Source organism: Pinus tabuliformis, chromosome 7 (genome assembly GCF_031772625.1).
Source record: "Pinus tabuliformis cultivar Carrire ecotype Pingquan chromosome 7, CPIR1, whole genome shotgun sequence".
Taxonomy (NCBI): Eukaryota; Viridiplantae; Streptophyta; class Pinopsida; order Pinales; family Pinaceae; genus Pinus; species Pinus tabuliformis.
In genome coordinates this window covers 805,033,795-805,055,216 of record NC_142293.1, presented here as the reverse complement: position 1 = coordinate 805,055,216, position 21,422 = coordinate 805,033,795, and positions in this window count along the sequence as shown.

Below are 21,422 nucleotides of genomic sequence, written 5' to 3'. Positions count from 1 at the left end.
ATTAGTTCACTTATCCGGATATATACCTTCTATGACACAAAGCATCAATTGGGGTATTTTCTTCATTGTAGAGAAAGGCATCAAGCTCAGGTAGATACCTACTTTATGATTACAATTTGATTCAGTAAATTACAAAGCACAATTTGACTCAACTAATTAGAAAGCTAAAAAATATTTGTAGACAACTTTACGAACAATTGATAACCATATCTTGGTGTAAAATTATTCTGACACAAAGCACCAATAGAGTACCATCTTCATTACAGGGAAGTCCAACGAGCTGCACAGAAAATTTATATTTCATTCTCAACTAAATCCACCATTCCATTACTATTTGACTAACAATTTAACAATTAATTACAAAACTAAGGATTGTTTATAGAGAACCTTCTAATAAATTGATAATCGCTTCGCCTATCCTGGTCTGGACCTACTCTGTCACAAAGCACCAAATAAGACTTAACTTTTGATAGTGCACACAATATCATATATTCACATCAAATAAGATTACATATAAATACATTTAGTGTTGTCTCAAGATAGGTAGACTATCTTGGACACACAATCATCTGGTTGAGAGAATATCTCAACCACACACCAATCTAGGAACTTCTAGATATAACAACCCTAAAGAATAGGAACAGACTCCTCTAGATAGAAAGTCACAACTGAGACAAGTAGGAATTACATATTCCAACACACCCCCTTAATGAGTACTTGTCTCGATATCAATCTGCAAAGTCTAGTTCTGGTCCAATTTGGCAATTACACATTGTACCTTTTTCATGCAAACATCATCAAATTGTCGACGTCCATATAAAGGAACAACCATCCACCGAAATGCATGGGTACCCAACCGCTGGTCTAATAGGAAGTCCTTCACATACATGGTTCATCCAACTTCTTGATGAACTTTCTTTGACTTGGTCCTTTACACTTTGATATTATTCCATCTCACAATTCCCCCACTTAATCGAAGACTCAATTCTTCGATTACATATCAAGCTTAGATACGAGTACACCTGCCACCCTCATACCTACCAAGTGGTTGATTCCACAACTTGATGTCATTAGGGAACACATAACAAAGGGGTATGCATGCCTCTCTGGGTCTTACAACCATATGCCCTTTTAATATACTCCAAGCTTAAGAAGATACTAGGTACATAAAACATTTCAATGACCACAACGAACTATTACAAAGCAATCTATGACATGTAGATTTGCTATAATTACAATGTGTGACTCATACTTTATCACTGTCATAAGTCTATTCCACAAATTCACACTAACTCACACAAACTTTTACTTAGATGTCCATCATCCCTTAATTTTTAATGTAGCTCCTTTGCCTCCTCTTTTGAATTGTTCATATCATCCTCAACATTTTCTTTGGCATTTTCAATGTCATTGTCCAATAGTTATTTTTGAATTCCATATTTACATGGGTTTGGATTTCCATATTCACATAAATGTGATTTGCTAGAGTAGCCAATTCTAACAAAATCACTCCACATGGAATTGGCTAAACTCAATAAAGTTATCTTAAATAATCCAAAATACTAACATAAATCCGTGAACCAATCACTTCATAAAATATGAACTTATTCTTTACCATAGCCACAAAAAGGTTACCGTAAGAGTGTCATGCATGCTTAATTGGTGACCGCTCTTAAAAAACAAACAAAAGCATGCACAAACAACCATGCTTTCAAACCTGAATCGGATGGCCGAACAGAAATCCGTTCAATAGCCAAAGGAGTCGCCAAAGACTGAATAAAACAGACACTCCATCACACAGTCTTTGGCCCGCCAGAACATCGCTTTAGGAACTTGGTTTCAACTTGCCCGTTTCCATCGCAATCTGCACCCCATTTCTTCAAAACAATCTCCATTTCTTTGGACACGAGCTCCAATCCAGTCCACTCGAACTGAACCTTGATAGTCCCATCAATCTGCAACCCCACTCGAAGTATTCAAAGCAACACTTAGCACGCCGCATTCAACTAGCCACTGCTGGCTGATCCATGTCACAAAACCCAGACTCTAACACCAAACAACAACCCGATATCGGATTCATCATAGGCTCAAATCAAGAACGTTGGTCTCAAGTGAGGAAAGCCTGCCTTTATCGTCTCTCTCACACACATCGGACACAACTGCGGCTCTTCCACAACTCCAACCACAAGCGTCCTCGCACCAAAACAGAGCGTACATGCCTTAGATGTCAGATCCACGTAGGCTACCACCGACCCGCTACAACATGTCCGAGTCTTCTGCACAGATCTTCTACCTTTGCATAGCTTCAAGGGCTCGATCAATGCAACAACACCTTATTTGTTTGACATATCATCTCACTCCACGACTAGAGCATATTAACTCACTCACTCGACAGCAGATCCACGTAGCAGTTAAACTGCACCTCCTCCTTCATGGCAAAGCGCTCCAGCAAAGAGGGTGTTGACCTTGAATCCACCAGAAATCGACAGATACACCTTGCTGCGACCTCCTCTGGGCGTACGAGAGACAACGCCTCCACGATCAACACAGCGAGCTCAACTCGATGATCAACACTAAGCTGAATAATTTGACGTATATATCGCTCTTGAGATTCTTGGTCAAGCAAAGGCCGTCTTACCGCATGTCGGACAGGAGATCCAAACTCTCTATGAAGTCTTTTCTTAATAGGTTCACCTTTTAATGATCGAAGAGCATTCATCACAACCTCATAACACTATTCTCGCAGGGCAAGTGCAACCTGAATGCAGGAGACTTCTGCTGCAAAATCTCGAACGATGAAGCGGTGCCACGGTGGATCGTCCCTCCATCAAGATGCAACAGATCGACCCTCCAACAGATCTGCCCTACAACAACCACCAGCTGCAACGATCCAATGTAGGCAACGTTCACCAAAAAACAAGTTGTGTTCACCAAGTGGCGAGAGCAGACAATGTTAAGAAAAGATTCAGAAAATTGCTCGATGGACAAACTAAAAAAAATTAAACAAAATATCCTCTTTTATTTCCCTTAAAAAAATTAAACAAAATATCCTCTTTTATTTCCCTTGGCCTAGGGCCTCACGGCTCTGATACCAACTTAAATTTTGGTAGTGCACACAATATCATATATTCACATCAAATAAGATTACATATATATACATTTAGTGTTATCTCAAGATAGGTAGACTATCTTGGACACAATCACATGGTTGAGAGAATATCTCAACCACACACCAATCTAGGAACTTCTAGATATAACAACCCTAAAGAATAGGAACAGACTCCTCTAGATAGAAAGTCACAATTGAGACAAGTAGGAATTACATATTCCAACAATGCACAGATCCTTATATTTCATTTTCAATATCATCTTCATCGGGTCAGTATCTCCTTGATTAAATCATGGTCAGGAAAAGTTTTCTAAAGTTATTTCCATTCCGAAAAAGGACTCTGCACAAAAATTCTTATTGATTTTAACTTGGAGAGTGAAAACAAATATTCAAATCTAACCTCAAAAAAATGTATTCAATTAGGGAAATACAACAAGATTTCACTTACAATGAATTTCGATTGCAACCAAATCTATGTGGCTTCAACTCCTCTGTGCGCTATGGTCGAGTTGGGTGTCTCAACCCCATTAGTTGGATGTCTCGACGATGACTCTTTAGGTATGATATTTCACTTCAATGTTATGATCCATCTTAATCTTCAAAAAATCTATAGGGCTATGGAAATCGATCAAGGGAGGGCAGCGGTATGATTGTTCCTAATCTTCACTTCAGGTATGATCTTTTGCTTCAGCATTATGATCCATCTTAATCTTCCTTATGGCAAGTGGCTGATAGAAGGAAATGCTATGATCCAAAATATTCATGAACAAAATCTTTCTTACAGAAAACCTGTTTCCTAGATATTTTGAATGTCATTTTTTTGGATTTTATTGAGCTCAAGAGGGTGTTTCATAACCCGGTGCCACGTTGTTGTAGTTGATTGTTTGTATTTTTTAATCGAGGAGGATGTGATTTTTTGGATTTTTTTTTAAGGTAACATTAGGGCATTCCAAAATCCCAGGTCCCACGTTGCTAACAACAATAGAGGATGGAAGACCTTTCATAACTGTAGCACGATGTTCTTTCTCATTATATGTATTAATTGTTAATGATAGATATGTGGCAAATTTTCACTGTAATTTTGTAAATTTAGAATTACTGAGTTGTTTTTTAGTTTGGTTTACCTTCCCATATCCCTTCACTTCATGTTAATCTTGATAGTTGACAATCAACAAATGGTTTGGTAAATTTTTAATCATGTTTTGTAAAACAATAATTTAAGTATGATTTAAACATGTGATTTAAATATGCAAGAATGTTAGTGGTGTGAATTTCATCCATTGATGTAGTGGCAAGGACGAGAATATACTGGCATCTTTCAATTTAGACCATCAGATCAAAAAGATTAATTAGCAAAAAGATTAAATTGGCCAATACCAACACAGGAATGCCTATTGGTGTAAATATATTAAGAATTTTATTTTTATTGTTAACAATATTAGAATGTAAATATAGGAATAATTCAATTTTAAACGTACAACATTAAAAAAAAACTAATATTCTTGGGATCTAAATTAATTATTTTTACTATAATTTACTAAAAATTAAAAATTAATATATATATATTGGCTTCCATGCAATTGGACATTTGTTGGTTGCGTGTGGTCATCCAAGGTGGAATCGAGACCTTAACAAGGTAGATTGGACACAGGGGACTGAATGATTTCCATCCAGAACATAAGCCCCACCATTCTGAACATATGGATCCTCTAGGACAACCACTAGCCTTTAAAAATATGCAGGTGGGGGAACTGTCAATGGATGGAGATCCTTCCACGCTGCAAACTAATTGGAATCACAAGCAGGATATTCACCCTATTTCTCTTGCTTCTACAAAATCGAGAGGGAAATTTACAATGGACTGTAACCTAAAACATCGGTCAAATACATTGGTGTTAATGGGACCTCTTTAGAATAAATTTGACCTTTGTGTTGAGTCTATGTGTTTTGGAACCTTTCAATGATTTGAAATTAAAAATTGAAGGTTTCTTGTAAAGTTTTGCAAGCTAGTTCATGTCTTGTGGGAAATGGATCAATATTGTAAAAGCACACAAACTAAGTTAAATTTTGCAGCTTTTAATAGTGAAAAATAGACAACAAGCAACATCACAAAACAAAAATTTGATGACGGAGTTCACCCCTCTTGGGCTACATCTCCGGGTCTCGCTTCCAATGTCGACCCTTTATATTATATGCTCAAATGTGAAATTAAATCAACGTACAATACTCAAATTGAAAAAATAACACTGCCATTGTGTCTAGAACACCCAGAAACCCTTATTTAAGACTGAAAAATGCCCAAGTTAGTCCTCCTCCTTCATTTTTTTGCTAATTGTTCTGCAAAATCAACGCCAATAATTTCACGTGGGTTCGACCACAAATATCACAATGTTGGGTGCAATTTGTCGGACAATTAGTTTGACACCCATGCCCTTATTCTCCACCTTTGGTCGGTCACATAGTGATCAATGCAACCTAGGGGCACGTGCCAAAGGCCACGCGCTCGCTGATCCCTACTCCTGGTCGCATGAATTTAAATGTAATTGGGGACTGGGCGTGGGAAGGATGCCACGTGCCTTCCCCCTCCCGAACCTCTCACCAACAGTTATGTGGTATGCCATATAACTCAGGGTTGGCTCCATACTCCCTGCCCCTTCCGCCTTTCCGCATGTTTATGCCATAATACATATCGCCTAACCGACCCACTCCCAAATGGTGAAACCATTATAGTTTAAATAAATGTGATCCACTACATATAACAAAAACCAATGCGTGGTGTAGTGGTAAGGCAGAGGTTTGTGTTGTTGGAGGTTACAGGGTCAAACCCTGGGGAGGTGATTCGGTTGAACAACCAAAATTTTGTACAAAGAACCAGAGCCACATGGTGCCTTTCTACAGGGCCATGTGTCAGCCGTTAATTTGGCCACGTGGTGGCTTGTGATTGGCCCAACTACTATCACCACCAACCAATAGAAACTTGCGACTTATCCTCATGGTATTGGCCTATCTTACAACTGTACCGCCTAGTTAGCCTGCTGACTTCAATTCCGTGTTAATGGACGGTCTGCCTAGTCATCTGCCTAGTCAACCATGCAAGTTGACTTTTTAGTTGTTTGTCAAAAACTTTAGAACACGATAACTACCTCATACAGAGTTAGATTGAGGTGTTTCAAGCATCATTGGAATTAGAACAACGAGATCTACGTTTTGGCATGGGTTTCAGAATAATTTTAACACTTTGATTTTTGAGTTTATTTTTTATCCCTGGATCATTCCTCCCCACTGGAAGCTTTTGGACCACCAAAATTCTATTTTTAATCAGCAAGTAAGTGTTGGTACAACTCCCTCACTTTTCCAATCTTAATCTACCTTGCTTTACTTGGATTGGTACCTTTGAGTCCCACTCGAAGATACTCTACATTGCCTCCACATGAAGTCCTGATCCTCATGTCAAGAATTGAGTCTTCCTGCAACTCATTTAAATATCCAGGAGAAAAATATTTAATAGATTGAATCTTAACATTCTCTTCTTGATCATCAATCATTAGAGGCTCATACAATCTCAAGCTTTCCACATTCACAACAGAATAAATTTGCATGTAATGTGGAAAATTTAATCGAAAAACATTGTTACCAATCTTCTCCAATATTTTGAAAGGAATATATCTGATTGGCTTGATAATTTTACCTTCACCTTGTAGTATTTCATTGTTGATGTACAACCAAAATTGATATCCCACTTGGAAATCATGATCAACTCGATGTTTGTCATGTCTTGCTTTGTATTTAGCTTTGGTTTTCTCTAGCTGTTCTTGTACTCTTTGATGCACTAGCTGAATTTGTTCAATGAAATGCTTGGCCTTGTCCACATCACTATGTCCATTTACTACAATATCTTTACAAAAGATGAAATCCAAAGGAGACTTTGGAAAGTATCCCAAACAAGCTTGAAATGGAGATACTTGTGTAGATGAATGCTTGGCACAATTGTAGGCATGTTGGATGTAATGCAAATGCTCATCCCAAAGTTTAGGGTGTTTACCACAATATTTGCGAAGGAGATGTACTACTATTCTGTTCACTACTTCCATCTGACCTTCGATTTGTGGATGAAATGTGGTGCTCTTCTTCAACTTTGTGTCCATGAGTTCCCATAAACTTGACCAAAACTTCTCGACAAATCGAGAATCTCGATCATAAATAATAGAAATGGGTAACCCAAAGTGAACCCATACATTTTGGAAGAACATATTTCTGGTTTGTTCAACTGTAACATGTTTCTTACATGGCATCAACACACACATTTTGATGAAACGATCCACAACAACACATAGATAATCATGACATTTTCTAGACAATGGTAGCCCCCCCACAAAGTCCATAGAAATACTTTCCCAAGGACGAGAAGGAATAGGAAGTGGAGTGTAAAAACCCAATTTCCTATTTCTTGGCTTGCTAATAGCACACATAGAACATCCTTTCACATATTTTGAAACAATTTCATTCATGCGAGGCCAATAATAATACCTCTGGATTTGAGCAACTGTTTTTCCTACACCAAAGTGACTAGCAATAAGAGAAGTGTGGGATTCCCTTATGACATTGACTCTTTCACCTTGTGGAACACATAAATTTCCAAGATGATACAACAACTTGTTATGAACATGATAATCTAACTCTTCAACATGATTTCCTTGACTCAAAGTTGCATAAACATCTTTAAAATCTTCATCTTGAGCATACTGTTCAATATAACTTTCATGCATGATTGAGTTATGCTTAAGAATGATAGATGCATTAAAAATAGGCCTTGATAACATATCTGCAACTTTTTTGTATATACCTTTCTTGTACCTGATTACCAAATGAAATTGTTGTAGGAATCCCATCCACCTGAAATGTCTAGCTTGTTGTAGCTTGGTTTGCAATTGTAAATATTGCAAAGGTTGATGGTCAGTATGAATAATTGTTTCTTTACCCATCAAATAATGCTTCCATTTCTTCACGCTTTGTACCAAACCATACAACTGTTTATCAAGTTGTATAGTTAATTACTGTATTGGTAAAGATTTCAGAATGGTAACAAATTGGACTACCATGTTGCATCAAAACTGCTTCAATAGCATATTCACTTGCATCGATTTTAATATCAAATGGCTACTTAAGCTCTGAGAAGTGCTAGAACTGGTGTTGTACTGGTTTTCTATTTCAAAGTGTCGAAGGATTTCTGCTACTTGCCTCCCCACTGAAAGACTTGTTTCACACTTGTCAAAGCATGTAATGGTACTGCAATGAATGAGAAGTTAGTTATAAATTTTCTCCAATATTGGGCTGCTCCCAAAAAGCTCTTAACTTCTGTTACAATGTTGGGTTTATGCCAATTCACAATGACATCAACTTTTGAGGGATCAATCTTCAATTCACCCCCTCCTACAATATGACCCAAATAAAATAAAGAGGTTTTCACAAATTCACATTTTCCTTTTTCAAAACATATAAAACTTGTTTCACATGCTTGACACGCTCTTCACGAGTCTTACTGAAAATCAGAATATCATCTAAGTATACTATACCAAAATCATCAAGGAATAGTCAGAACACATCATTCATAACTCTCATGAATGTTGTAGGTGCATTACTGATCCAAAATGGATTTTGGATAGACTTCGAAGTCTAAATGTTCCTCACCAAGGAAATGGAAAGTCCAAGGATGCTCCTAGAAATAGCCCCATTGCAGAGATCTTTTCCTTTTGAATCTACTGCAACTTGAATGGGCTAAAATGGACTTAGGATGCAGAAGTTATCGCAGAAAGAAGTTGCCCTTTGTTCTTTGGAAAAAGAGGCAAAATCCCCTAAAAATAGAAAAAAAACCCTTATAAAGGGAAATCGCATCAGAGATGGTCCAAGAGGCGGACTTAAGCGGAAAGGGAAGAGACCCTCGATTGCCGATCCTTGACATATTGGGTTGGAGGCAGGCCTGTGCAAATAACATAAGGAAAGGACCCGGGCCGATGCGACATTGCGATTGCCGATATCGGCGATTAGTGGATCGGCGTTGGCGATGCCACGAGGCAAGGAAAGGACCCCTGGGGCTATGCGACATGCGATTGCAATATATCACATCGCAACATCGCATCGCAACGATATAAAGGGGCGATAACATGCTGGACTCGACGAAATTTATAAGCAAGGTATGATAAATTTTGAGTTTCGATATATGTTGGGTTTTCTGTCTATTGATGCATTTTGGGATAAAAACCGAAATACAAAGGAAAAACGCCTGAAGCAATAAAGCCGGACTTGAAGGGGAATTAGAGGCGCAATTCATAAAATTTGAGTTTCGTAAATGTGGGATTTCAGGCGGGCCTTAGGTGCAAAGCGGTATTGGGTTGGCTCCGCCCGATCCCACACACTGGTCGACACGTGGCTGGCGGAGGAGAGAGGAAAAACGCCTTTTCGGGTGGGTAACCTCCCTACTCCTAAGCCGCCCAAAAATGGATATCGACCGTTGGATCGGAGATCCTGCAGATCAACGGTGGGGATTGCGATAGCGGCCAAAGGCAGACTCGATGCGATAATAGCACAGATGTGATAATACTTGAAGTCCGATAAAAGGCATTTTAATGAGTTTTTCAATGTATTTCCTGTGTATTTAGGATTTTGCCCAATATGCCTATGCGATGCGATATGCTACCTAGTGGCGGACTCGATAGGGATTTTAGGGGCGATTTAATGGAATTTCACATTTGGATTTCACGCCCGATAGTGTATTTTCGGGAAATTCTATGTGTAATGGAATTTTGTCTATTTTTGGGTTTTTTCCTGGAAGAAGGCCCCGAATCCTCTGTAACCACTCCAGGTCATCATGCCATGCTGCAAGCAGGCGTTTTTGGCAGACAATGATGCGTTTGAAGCCACAGAGCCACAGAGCCAGATGGCAGTCGAAAATACAACGCGCAGATAAGCCGCAGAGGGATGATAGCACGCGGAGAAACAGCTGGGGAAGCCAAAGAGCCGGGAAAATGCCTCAAAGAAGCTAGAAGGCCCAATTGACAGGGGTGGGCGAGAGCAGGAGGTCCAAGAAGGAGAGCTGTTAGCTGAGAAAGCGAACAACCAGAGAGCATGATTAATAGGTAGCAAAGCTGCAAGAAGGTCGCTAGGAGACCTAATGAATCATTGATGCATGTAGAGGCCGTGAGAGAGAGAGCTCAGAGGAGCGAAGAGAAAGAGCTAGAGTGAGGGCCAAGAGCTTTAGAGCCAAGGGATAAGATGGTGTTCTGAGCCCAATGTTTATGTGTAAAACTTTGGAGTTGAGTGTGGAACTTGTAAAAGGACTGCTGCCATAATCCCAGAGAGCCTAGTTGGGTTGACTAGAGCTCAAGGTGATGTAGCCCAAGAGTTTTCGGTGAACTCCATATTAAACTTGTTGTCTTATGTGTGATGCTCATTTGCTGCATTGTTTCACTGTTATATGTTCTATATCAGTTTAAGAAAATCAATTTACAACACATAAACAGTTTTAAGACAAACATAAGCATACACCTTATTGTCAAGCACATCATTAGTTCCGCATTGGTTAATCTTAGATTGTCTTGGGAATAATTAAGCTTTGGAAGTGGGAGAGGTTCTTGTAATCTCACAAGAAGCCTTTAGTGCCCCATTTTCAGATCAGGTGGTATCAGAGCCTGAGATTGATTAACCTCACCTTCAAAGAAAGTTATATCATAATGCTTGATTGACAGAGCAAAGATTGCTTGTATGAAAGGTGTTTAAATAGTCAGAGGTTGATTGTGTGCTTGTTTGCAGACTAACTATTGTTTGAGTTTGTAGAGGTGAAGGGAAAGCTATTAATAGCTCAGTCCAGGAAGGACAAGAAGGAAGAAGGGCTGAAGGCATTCTTCTTTCCCAGAGGACCTCAAAGCAATCCTTGAAGCACAAGAGGTTTGTTGAAAAAGGTTGCTTGAATAAGCTCTTTATTAATCTTGTTTGAATTTCTTTTGTTCATTGGCATAATGACAACTTCTACAAGTGTGTCCTCAAATTCCTCCTTCATCACAAGATTCTTTGATGGAGACCTGAAGAAAGACTTGTTCATCATGATGGACAAGGTCAGGGAAATGTATGAGGATGGAAGGAAGAGTAGCATACTTAGAGAGCATTTGAATTCTATGGAGGAAGAGAAGTAGATGCTTTCTGAAAAATTGCAGGAAATGGAGAGGCAACTTCATATTGCAAATTTGAACTTGAAAAGGATGCATGAGTTGGAGTCACAGCTCTTTGTTGCCACAGAAGCCTTGGTCAAGTATCAGCTTGAAGAAGAGGTAAACCATTCCAGTTTGTCTTCAAATTCTTCTAAGAATGCTTATATTGGTTCTTTTGAAAAACATACTAGAGGCATAGGTTCCAAGCTAATGTCAAAGATGGGCTATGAAGGAAAAGACTTGGGTAAACATGCACAAGGTATTGTTGAGCCAATAATAGTTGAGGAAAGGCCTAAGTATATGGGTCTTGGTTATGGAGAGTCTTATGGAGAAAGTTCCAAAGCTTCCATAAAGGCCATTGAAACAGCTCCAAGAAGGAGTTGCATTGCAGGTCTTCTACCTCAAGAGTGTGAAGATTGTATTCAAGAGGAATGCAATAGCTTGAAACATCATTTGCAGGATGCAGGTGCTCAAAAGCACACACTTGGAACAGAGAGTTGTGGAAACTCTGACATCCTTGAAGAGATTGATGGTGTTCCAAAGGGAGCCACTTCTTCATTCAATTCACCTCCTCATGAAGGCAATAAAGGTGAAAAAGAGAGGTATAAATCTGGTTCTCAACATATTCCTTTTGATTATGTGAAGCATGGTAAATTTCCATATAAGCATGGGAAAAGAATTGCATGTTCCTTTTGTGGTTTGGATAACCATCATATATCTAGATGTTGGAAGAGAATGGTCACATACGGGAAACTTTTGAAAGAAAAGAAGCAAGAAGCCAAAAGTAAATTGGACAAGGCAAATCATGCTGTCAAGAGGATGCACATGTGTTGCACTTACCGCCATAAGCAAGGGCATCTTGCTGAAAGGTGTTGGACTCTGAATCCAACAATGCTTCCAAAAAAGCTAAAGAAAGTGGAAAGAGAGGATGGCAGAAATGGAAAGGAAGATTCCATGAATGATGTATCTCAGGATGATTCACATGTTGATGCTGATGTGTAGACAAAGGAAGGACCTTTGAAATAGATTGGTAAGAAATGGTTAGAGTTCTTATCCAATTAAAAGTTGCATTTCTATTGATATAATGCATCTATTTGCATTTCTTTGGTAATTGAATGCAAGTTACAGGACTTTACCAAGAAGGTGAATGGGAGAAGTTGAGTAGGAGGCTCACTTTGTTGCTGCAACATTATATTTCATTTCAGCTTCGAAAGTACAATGTGCTTAAGTGAAAGTTGAAGGATGAAATGCATGCATGAGCATGAGATGCATGAACACAGGGATGTTGATGTTTTCCTTGTATTTGAACATGTATGTGTAATTAACTTGAAGGGCTGATTGCTTTAAACATGCATGTAATATTGACTTGAGAAAAGTTGATTTGGTCTCCAAGATGGAGATAATGATGAAGTGTTTCATCTTTTAAAAAAGAGTCCTAATGGTCTTTTTCTACATGCTTGACTTGAAGGGTCATTTGTTTTAAAGGCATGTTTTGTGGGCTTGTTATCTAGTCCATCATTTGTATGTAGATGTAAGACATGGAGGTGTTCACAAGATGTGAAATCTGTTTCTTTTGTGAAGCAGGAGTTTAGTCCATCTAGTTGTTGTTTGTGTTTCTGTTGTTGTTAACAGTTGTTGTTGACAGCTTTTCAAACAGGTACAAATGAAAGTTTTTGTGAAGCAGATGTACTTCACATTTGTTTGAGCCACCTTGGATCAATGATCAAGGCAGAGAAGTTCAAACTACCTTCTATGACCATCTTAGCAGGAGTTCTGCAGGAAGGCAAGGAGGAAGACAGTTCTTCCTAGGAGGACCAACACATCCAGGAAGGAAAGTGGTCAAAGGCTTTGGTTCAGAGGCACTATGCAAGGCAAGTGTGTGGAGGCTGAAAGAAGAGGGTGTTGTTACTCTCATTTACTATTCAGATCAATATATCAGTGTTTTGGAGACCAAAATTTCTTTTAGTGGGAAGGTGTGATCCAAAATGGATTTTGGATAGACTTCTAAGTCTAAGTGTTCCTCACCAAGGAAAATGAAAGTCCAAGGATGTTCCTGGAAATAGCCCCATTGCAGATATATTTTCCTTCTGAATCTACTGCAACTTGAATGGGCTAAAATGGACTTAGGATGCAGAAGTTATCGTAGAAAGAAGTTGCCCTTTGTTCTTTGGAAAAAGAGGCAAAATCCCCTAAAAATGGCAAAAAAACCCTTATAAAGGGAAATCGCATTGGAGATGGTCCAAGAGGCAGACTTAAGCGGAAAGGGAAGAGACCCCTGATTGCCGATCCCTGACATATCGAGTCGGAGGTAGGCCTATGCAAATAACATAAGGAAAGGACCCGGGCCAATGCGACATTGCGATCGCCGATATCGGCGATCGGCGTCGGCGATGCCACGAGGCAAGGGAAGGACCCCCGGGGCTATGCGACATGCGATTGCGATATATCACATCGCAATGTCACATTGCAGCAATATAAAGGGGCGATAACATGCCGGACCCGACGGATTTTATAAGCGTGGTTCGATAAATTTTGAGTTCCGATATATGTCGGGTTTTCTGTGTATTGATGCATTTCGGGATAAAAACCAAAATACAAAGGAAAAACGCCCGAAGCGATAAATCTGGACCTGAAGGGGAATTATAGGCGCAATTCATAAAATTTGAGTTCTGTAAAGGCGGGATTTCGGGCAGGCCTTAGGCGGAAAGCGGTATTGGGCTGGCTCTGCCTGATCCCACACGTTGGTTGACACGTGGCTAGCGGAGGAGAGATGAAAACTGGCTTTTCAGGTAGGTAACCACCCTACTCCTAAGCCACCCGAAAATTGATATTGACAGTTGGATCGGAGATCCCGCAGATCAATGGTGGGGATTTCAATAGCGACCAAAGGCGGACCTGATGCGATATTAGGGCGGATGCGATAATATTTGAAGTCTGATAGAAGGCATTTTAACGGGTTTTCCAATGTATTTCCCATGTATTTGGAATTTTGCCCAATATTCCTACGCGATGTGATATGCTGCCTTATAGCGGACCTGATAGGGTTTTTAGGGGCGATTTAATGGAATTTCACATCTAAATTTCACGCCCGATAGTAAATTTTTGGGAAATTCTCTGTGTAATGGAATTTTGTCTATTTTTGGATTTTTGCTTGGAAGAAGGTCCGGAATCCTCTGTTACTACTTCAGGTCATCATGCCATGTTGCAAGTTGGCGTTTTTGGCAGAAAATGATGTTTTTGAAGCCACAGAGCCACAAAGCCAAATGGCAGTCGAACAGACAACACACAGAGAAGCCGCAGGGCCGCAGAGTGATGATAGCACGCGGGGAAAAGGCTGAGGAAGCCAAAGAGACGAGAAAATTCCTCAAATAAGCCAGAAGGCCCAATTGACAGGGGTGGGAGAGAGCAAGAGGTCCAGGAAGGAGAGTTGTTAGCTGAGAGAGTGAACAACCAGAGAGCACGATTAACAGGCAACAAAGTTGCAATAAGGTCGCTGGAAGGTTCCTAAAGGTCACTGGGAGACCTAGCGAATCATTGATGCACGCAGAGGCCGAGAGAGAGAGAGCTCAGAGAAGCCAAGAGCTAGAGCCAGAGCGAGGGCCGAGAGCTTCAGAGCCAAGGGATAAGATGGTGTTTTGAGCCCAATGTTTCTGTGTAAAACATTGGAGTTGAGTGTGGAACTTGTAAAAGGACTGTTGCCATAATCCCAAAGAGCCTAGTCGGGTTGACTAGAGCTCAAGGAGAGGTAGCCCAAGAGTTTTGGGTGAACTCCATATTAAAATTTCTGTCTTATGTGTGATGCTCATTTGCTGCATTGTTTCACTGTTATATGTTTTATATCAGTTTAAGCAAATCAATTTACAACACATAAACAATTTTAAAACAAACATAAGCATACACCTTATTTTCAAGCACATCATTAGTTCTGCATTGGTTAATCTTAGATTGTCTTGGGAATAATTAAGCTTTGGAAGTGGGAGAGGTTCTTGCAATCTCACAAGAAGCCTTTAGTGCCCCATTTTCAGATCAATTACAAATCCAAACAACATAACTAACCATTCAAACAAACCTTGTTTTGTCTTGAAAGAAGTTTTCCAAACATCATCTTCAACAGTTATTATCTGATGATAACCGATTCTCAAATCTAACTTAGTAAAGTAAACAACTTCCTTTAACTGATCTAGAAAATCATCAATGCAAGGAAGAGGAAAGCGATTATTTACCGTGATCTTGTTCAAATCTTTGAAATCCACACACATGTGTCATGTACCATCTTTATTTGGAACCAAGACAATAGGAGACCCACAAGGAGATGTGCTAGGATTGATGACCCCTTTGTCAAGAAACTCTTGAATTTTCTTCTTGATATCTGCATTCTCTAAGATTGACATTCTATACATGGCAATAATTGGAAGTTGTGCATCCTACTACAAGTGAATCTCCTGTTGGATTCCTCATTTTGGAGGTAACCCTTCAGGTTCCTGAAACATCTTGTCATAATTATCAACAACTTCAACCAATTCATGCTTGAGTTTAGAATCAATCCTGTGAAAGCTTTAGATTTAGTAGTATCTTTAGCTTTAATCATCAACAACACAAAATTCTTACTAGCATTTACAAACCTTTTCATATGACCAACACTAACAAGAGATAAGTTCATCGTCTTGTGATGTGATCTAACAATATAATCAACTCCATTTTTAAAAATATGATATTTTTTATCATGATGATAAAATATGGATTTTCAATCATACAAGTATGGACCCCCTAAAACAATTTTGCATATATCAAGTGGTACAACATCAAGCTCTACCTCATCTATAAAGTTAGCAGTGATGGAGAATTTGAGTTTACATTTTCTTGTCACTTTTAATTTGGCTTCATTGCATACCCAACCCAAAGGGTAAGGTTTAGTATGAGGTATAGTTTCTAGATTAAGTTTCTTGACAATAGCTTCAAAGATAAGATTGCCTTGGGATCCACCATCAAATAATGTATCAACTTTTGTATGTTTTGTAATTACCCTGATATGAAAAAGATAACTTCTTTATTTATCATTTTGAGATTCAATAAGCTTACTAGAAGAACTAGTAATCACATTAGAAGCTATACCTTTCATTCCCATGGATGTGATTTTGCTTTCATCACCTAAATCAGATCCTGGATCTTGTTGAGTTGTAGCAACAGTCTTTGTTTCCCCTTGTTATTGAAATTATTTGGTCCTCATTTTTGGATGTAATTTCCAACAATGGTCTTCATCATTGCTTTCTTATAAAAAATGTTTAAAAGTAAGTTTCTCTCCTTGTTTCTTGACAATAACATTCTTTTTGCCTTTGCCTTTAAAGTTCCCCTTTCCTTTCTCTCCAGATTTGGAAGGTTTCTTTCTAGTCTCTTGAGGAACATTCTTTCCTCTTGATTCTAAATGAGTTTCCTAAACACATACTTCATCTAGATTGGTGTGATTAAAAATAAGTATAATATGTCTCAAATAACTATGTAATCCACCTATGTATTTAAGGAGAGTATCTTGTGAAGACAAATCAACACACACAATTAGAGCTCTTCTTCTAAATTCTTGTGTGTAACTTTGGACATTATGACCTTTAGCTTGTCTAGATTTTTTCCAATCCATAATTTATTTTTGCATGTAAGCTAATGGATAAAATTGCCTTCTTAATGCAACTATAAAATCATTCCAAGAAGAGATAATTTTACCACTTTTCTTCAAATCTTCTTGAGTTGTGGCCTCTCACCAGATGAGGGTTGCACTTTCCAAACGAAGTGAAGAAATATATTGAATCCTGCAATACAATTTAATTTGACGAACCCGATTATCCAAATTTTCTGCACTTACTTCCCCATTGTACATAGGCAATTCAAACTTGACATCAAGCTTAATCAAAGGAGACTTAACATGTCCTTTTGGAGATGGAAGAGGAGTAGGTCTATGAGATGAAGGAGATGAAGAAGGAGATGACGATGGAGGTGAAGGATGAGGTGGAGGCGAAGGCTTGTTCCCATCACCACCATTACCTTTTGGATGATTAGAAATTTCTCCTTGCAACCTTGCTGTCCTCTCATTATACAACACTTGTCCTTCTTTACGTGCCATGACTAGTGGAGTTTGTGACCTCCTTGAACCAATTTTAGGGTTTGGTTCTTCAAACACTCCTTCTCCTCTTCTCAATTTAGACCTTGTAATCATTTAAGAAAAAACTTGCAAAAATTTTTAAACCTTCACAACAACCATGCTCTTATACCAAACTGATCTGAAATAAAAAATTGAAGGTTTCTTGTAAAGCTTTGCAAGCTAGTTCATGTCTTGTGGGAAATGGATCGATATTGAAAAAGCACACAAACTAAGTTAAATTTTTCACATTTAAATAATGAAAAATAGGCAAGTAGCATAAAAAAACAACAATTTGATGATAGAGTTCACCCCTCCTGGGTTACCTCTCTGGGTCTAGCTTCCAGTGTTGGCCCTTTATATTATATGCTCAAATGTGAAATTACATCAACATAAAATGCTCAAATTTCAAAAATAACATTGCCATTGTGTCCAAAACACCCAAAAACCCTTGTCTAGGCTCTTTTTGGGCTCAAAAAGGCTGAAAAATGGTCAAGTTAGGCCTCCATTTTTTTTTATAAGTATTCTGAAAAATCAACCTTCTGTAAAAAATGGCAACAAAATTCCTCTTTGGCGGATATGCAAGGAAAAAATTTCACATAGCTTCAACCACAAATTCCTTTATGTTGGGTACAATTTGTCACACAATTAGTTTGATACCCACACCCTTATTCTCTGCCTCTGGTCAGCCACGTGGTGATCAATGCAATCGCAAATCACGAGCTAGAGGCCATGCACCCGACAACCCCTACTCTTGGTCACCTGAATTTAAATGTGACTGGGGGTTGGGGGTAGGATAGAGGCCATGCACCTACCTATCCCTGATCCTAGTTGCATGAATTTAAATGTGACTGGGGGCTGGGCGCACGAAAGGTGCCATGTGCTCACCCCCTCTCGAACCTCTCGCCAACAGTTATGTGGTATGCCATATAACTCGGGGCTGGGGCCATACTCTCCACTCCTTCTTCTTTTTTGCATGGTCATGCCATAATACATAATCCAGGGTAGGGCGATCCCATTGGCCCATGCACCCCCCAGCCCCTCCCAACAGTGGAACCATTACACTTTAAATAAATGTGGCTGACTATGTATAACTAAAAACAATGTGTGGTGTAGTGGCGGGCCAAAGGTTTGTGTTGCATCTAAATTTTACAAGGAGCTATTGCTCTATGATCTTGTGCCTAAATTAAATTACCAAACAGAGAAAGAAAGACCAATAGAAAGATAAGAAATCTCCAATCCAAAATTATCAATCATGCATCAAGTAGTCATTTCTAAACTATAAGGAAATAAGAGCACAACTGGACTCCTCGCAGGTTGGGGAAGTGTTTTGAGTCTGATGCAAATTCCCGTGCTCCACTCAAGCGATTTACCTTGTTTGCACCTAATCTCGATCCCTACACACAATCAAAACCAAACATAGACGACAAGTGACCTTCATCAGAAGATCATTAGATAAAAAAGTAACATAATCGACCATATAGCACGCTAAATAAAAATTCATACACGGAAGGAACATGTGTTTCCATTAATCATGAAAAATAGATTAAAATTCTTATACCTTCACCTCAAAGCTTCCTCTCTGAAATCTGGAAGAGTTTCCCCACTATATCTGGGAAATGAGCATGAAGAGAAACACACAAGTAGCTAAGACCTCATAAGCTCTCTCACTAGCAGCAAGATGGCAACACAGACACAAGATCTCTAGCCCAGAAATTTGGATCTCTAAAACTCTGTCTCTCCAAAACTAGTCCGATCCTCTCAAATGACCTAGTATAAATAGGAAGAAGAGAGGTCCCAAGAGGGTGTATGTGGACTCTCAGGATGACGAGAAGTCATGGAAACTAACAGCTGTTAAGTCCTGGCTAGCTTGAATAGGTGACAAATCAAACTAATCTCCTAGGGACTAAGGCACTCTAGAAGTCATCCCTAGTTGTTGGCATAGAAGGCAGTGAAAAAGATCCTAGAAGGTCCCATAAAGAAGGGTTTAGAGCAACTATGTGGCTACATACGCTACCATAGGCCTCCATCCATGCGTCCAGGGGTCAAATTGGAGAAGTAGGTTCAAGGTCTAGAAAAAGTCAAACAACCATGAGGACTAAGGGTCACTGATCCAGGGGGGTAAAATAGGTTGATAACAGTTTATGTTGCTGGAGGTAACGGGGTCAAACCTCGGGGAGGTCAGTTGGTTGTACAACCAAATTTTTTCACAAAGAACTAGAGCCACATGGCACCTTTCTACAGGGCCATGTGTCAACCATTGATTGGGCCGTGTTGTGGCCTGTGATTGGCCCAACTAAAATCACCAACAACCAATAGAAAATCACCACTTTTACTCATGGGATTGGCCCATATGACCACTATACCACCCAGTAAGCCTAATGACATCAACATACGGTCCACTTAGTCATCTTCCTAGTCAATCCTACAAGTTGACTTTTGGCTGTTTGTCAAAAACTTCAGAACGTGATAACTTCCTCATGTGATATCAGATTGAGGAAATTCAAGCATTGTTGGAATAAAAACAACAAGATATACGTTTTAGTACCAATTTCAAGAGAATTTGAGCACTTTGTTTTTTGAGAATATTTTTGATCCCCTGAATCATTCAAGGTAAAGGATCTCCTCCATTATCAGATGAAACAAAGCTCAAATTAATTGCTCACGGGGATACAATTTAATTGAAGACTCTAACAATTAAAAATAACTTCTTCCACATAATAGGGTTGACTCCCAACCAAGAACAAAGAATGCATGTGATGGTTAGAAAAAAGTGAGCCACCAAATACAAGAAGATTACCCACTGCACTAATCTCTTGGTTGATCTCAATACATGCTTCTTAGAGGCTCTGGAGGATGATCAATATGATCAATACAACCCATATTTTTCCAATGATGTTCCAGACCACTTGATGTATTAGGTTTCATGGGTTCTTAGAGCAAAATCACCTGCTACATAAACCTCAAGATGGAAATTTATGTCCATTAATATACGAGGATTGGGATCATCCTTAAAACTGAGATCCCTCTGTTCCATTATAACTATGAATCATCCATCCATTGTTCTCATACAAGAAACAATGTCTGACAAAACACACACCAGGGAATTATTAGCAAAAAAAAATCATAATTGGGAGGTTTACGCAATGAGTTCTTTGGGGCACTCTGGTGGTCTAATGACAATGCTTGATCCAAGATGTTTCTTGTTTAAGGTGTTATCTCTTAAATAAAACCCCGGCTGTGGGAAAAACTCTAAGGTAACCTCGAACCTCTTTGAGGTTGAAAGCTGGCCCTTCAACCTAGAGAGGGATCTCTCCCTAAACCCAACTACTCAAGGTCACTGTAGTAGAAGGTTTGAAATTGAGTCCTATGGCCATATTTATCAAATAATGATTGAATTTGGTTGGGATGTGTGATAATAATATCATTGGGCATGGAGTCTAACCCAATCATGTTTTATACAAACATAGTTTCGATGAGAAAAACACAAAAGAAGGGAGCAATAATACCTTTCACACTTAAGTATTTTAGAGGAAGATGAAGGAAATTAGTGTAAGGGTTAAGTGAACAATAATTATTAATGCCTAAGAAATAAAGAAAAAGGAGCATAAACATATGAATCCCAATTTCAGACACTCAATATTTCATACATAAGGAAATATAAAACGAAGAAAAGACTGACATGGAATCATAACATGAGAATTTTTGTAAACTGCTCAAGAAGACTATTTTCATTAAAATTTGCTCAACAATACACAAGGGATGATATATCTAAAATAAACTCCAACCCTTTCTTCTTCTACAATCTATTCTTATATAGATAATACAATAACTGAAATAGGTTTGTAGCTCAAAATTAATTATAGTAATCCAATAATAGCAGTATAAATATCTTAGGTACATGCATATGAAACTTTCCAAGCCTATCTGCATCTAAAGATCATATTGTTGCTAGAGTCATTGCTGGAGATAAAGATTATCAAGT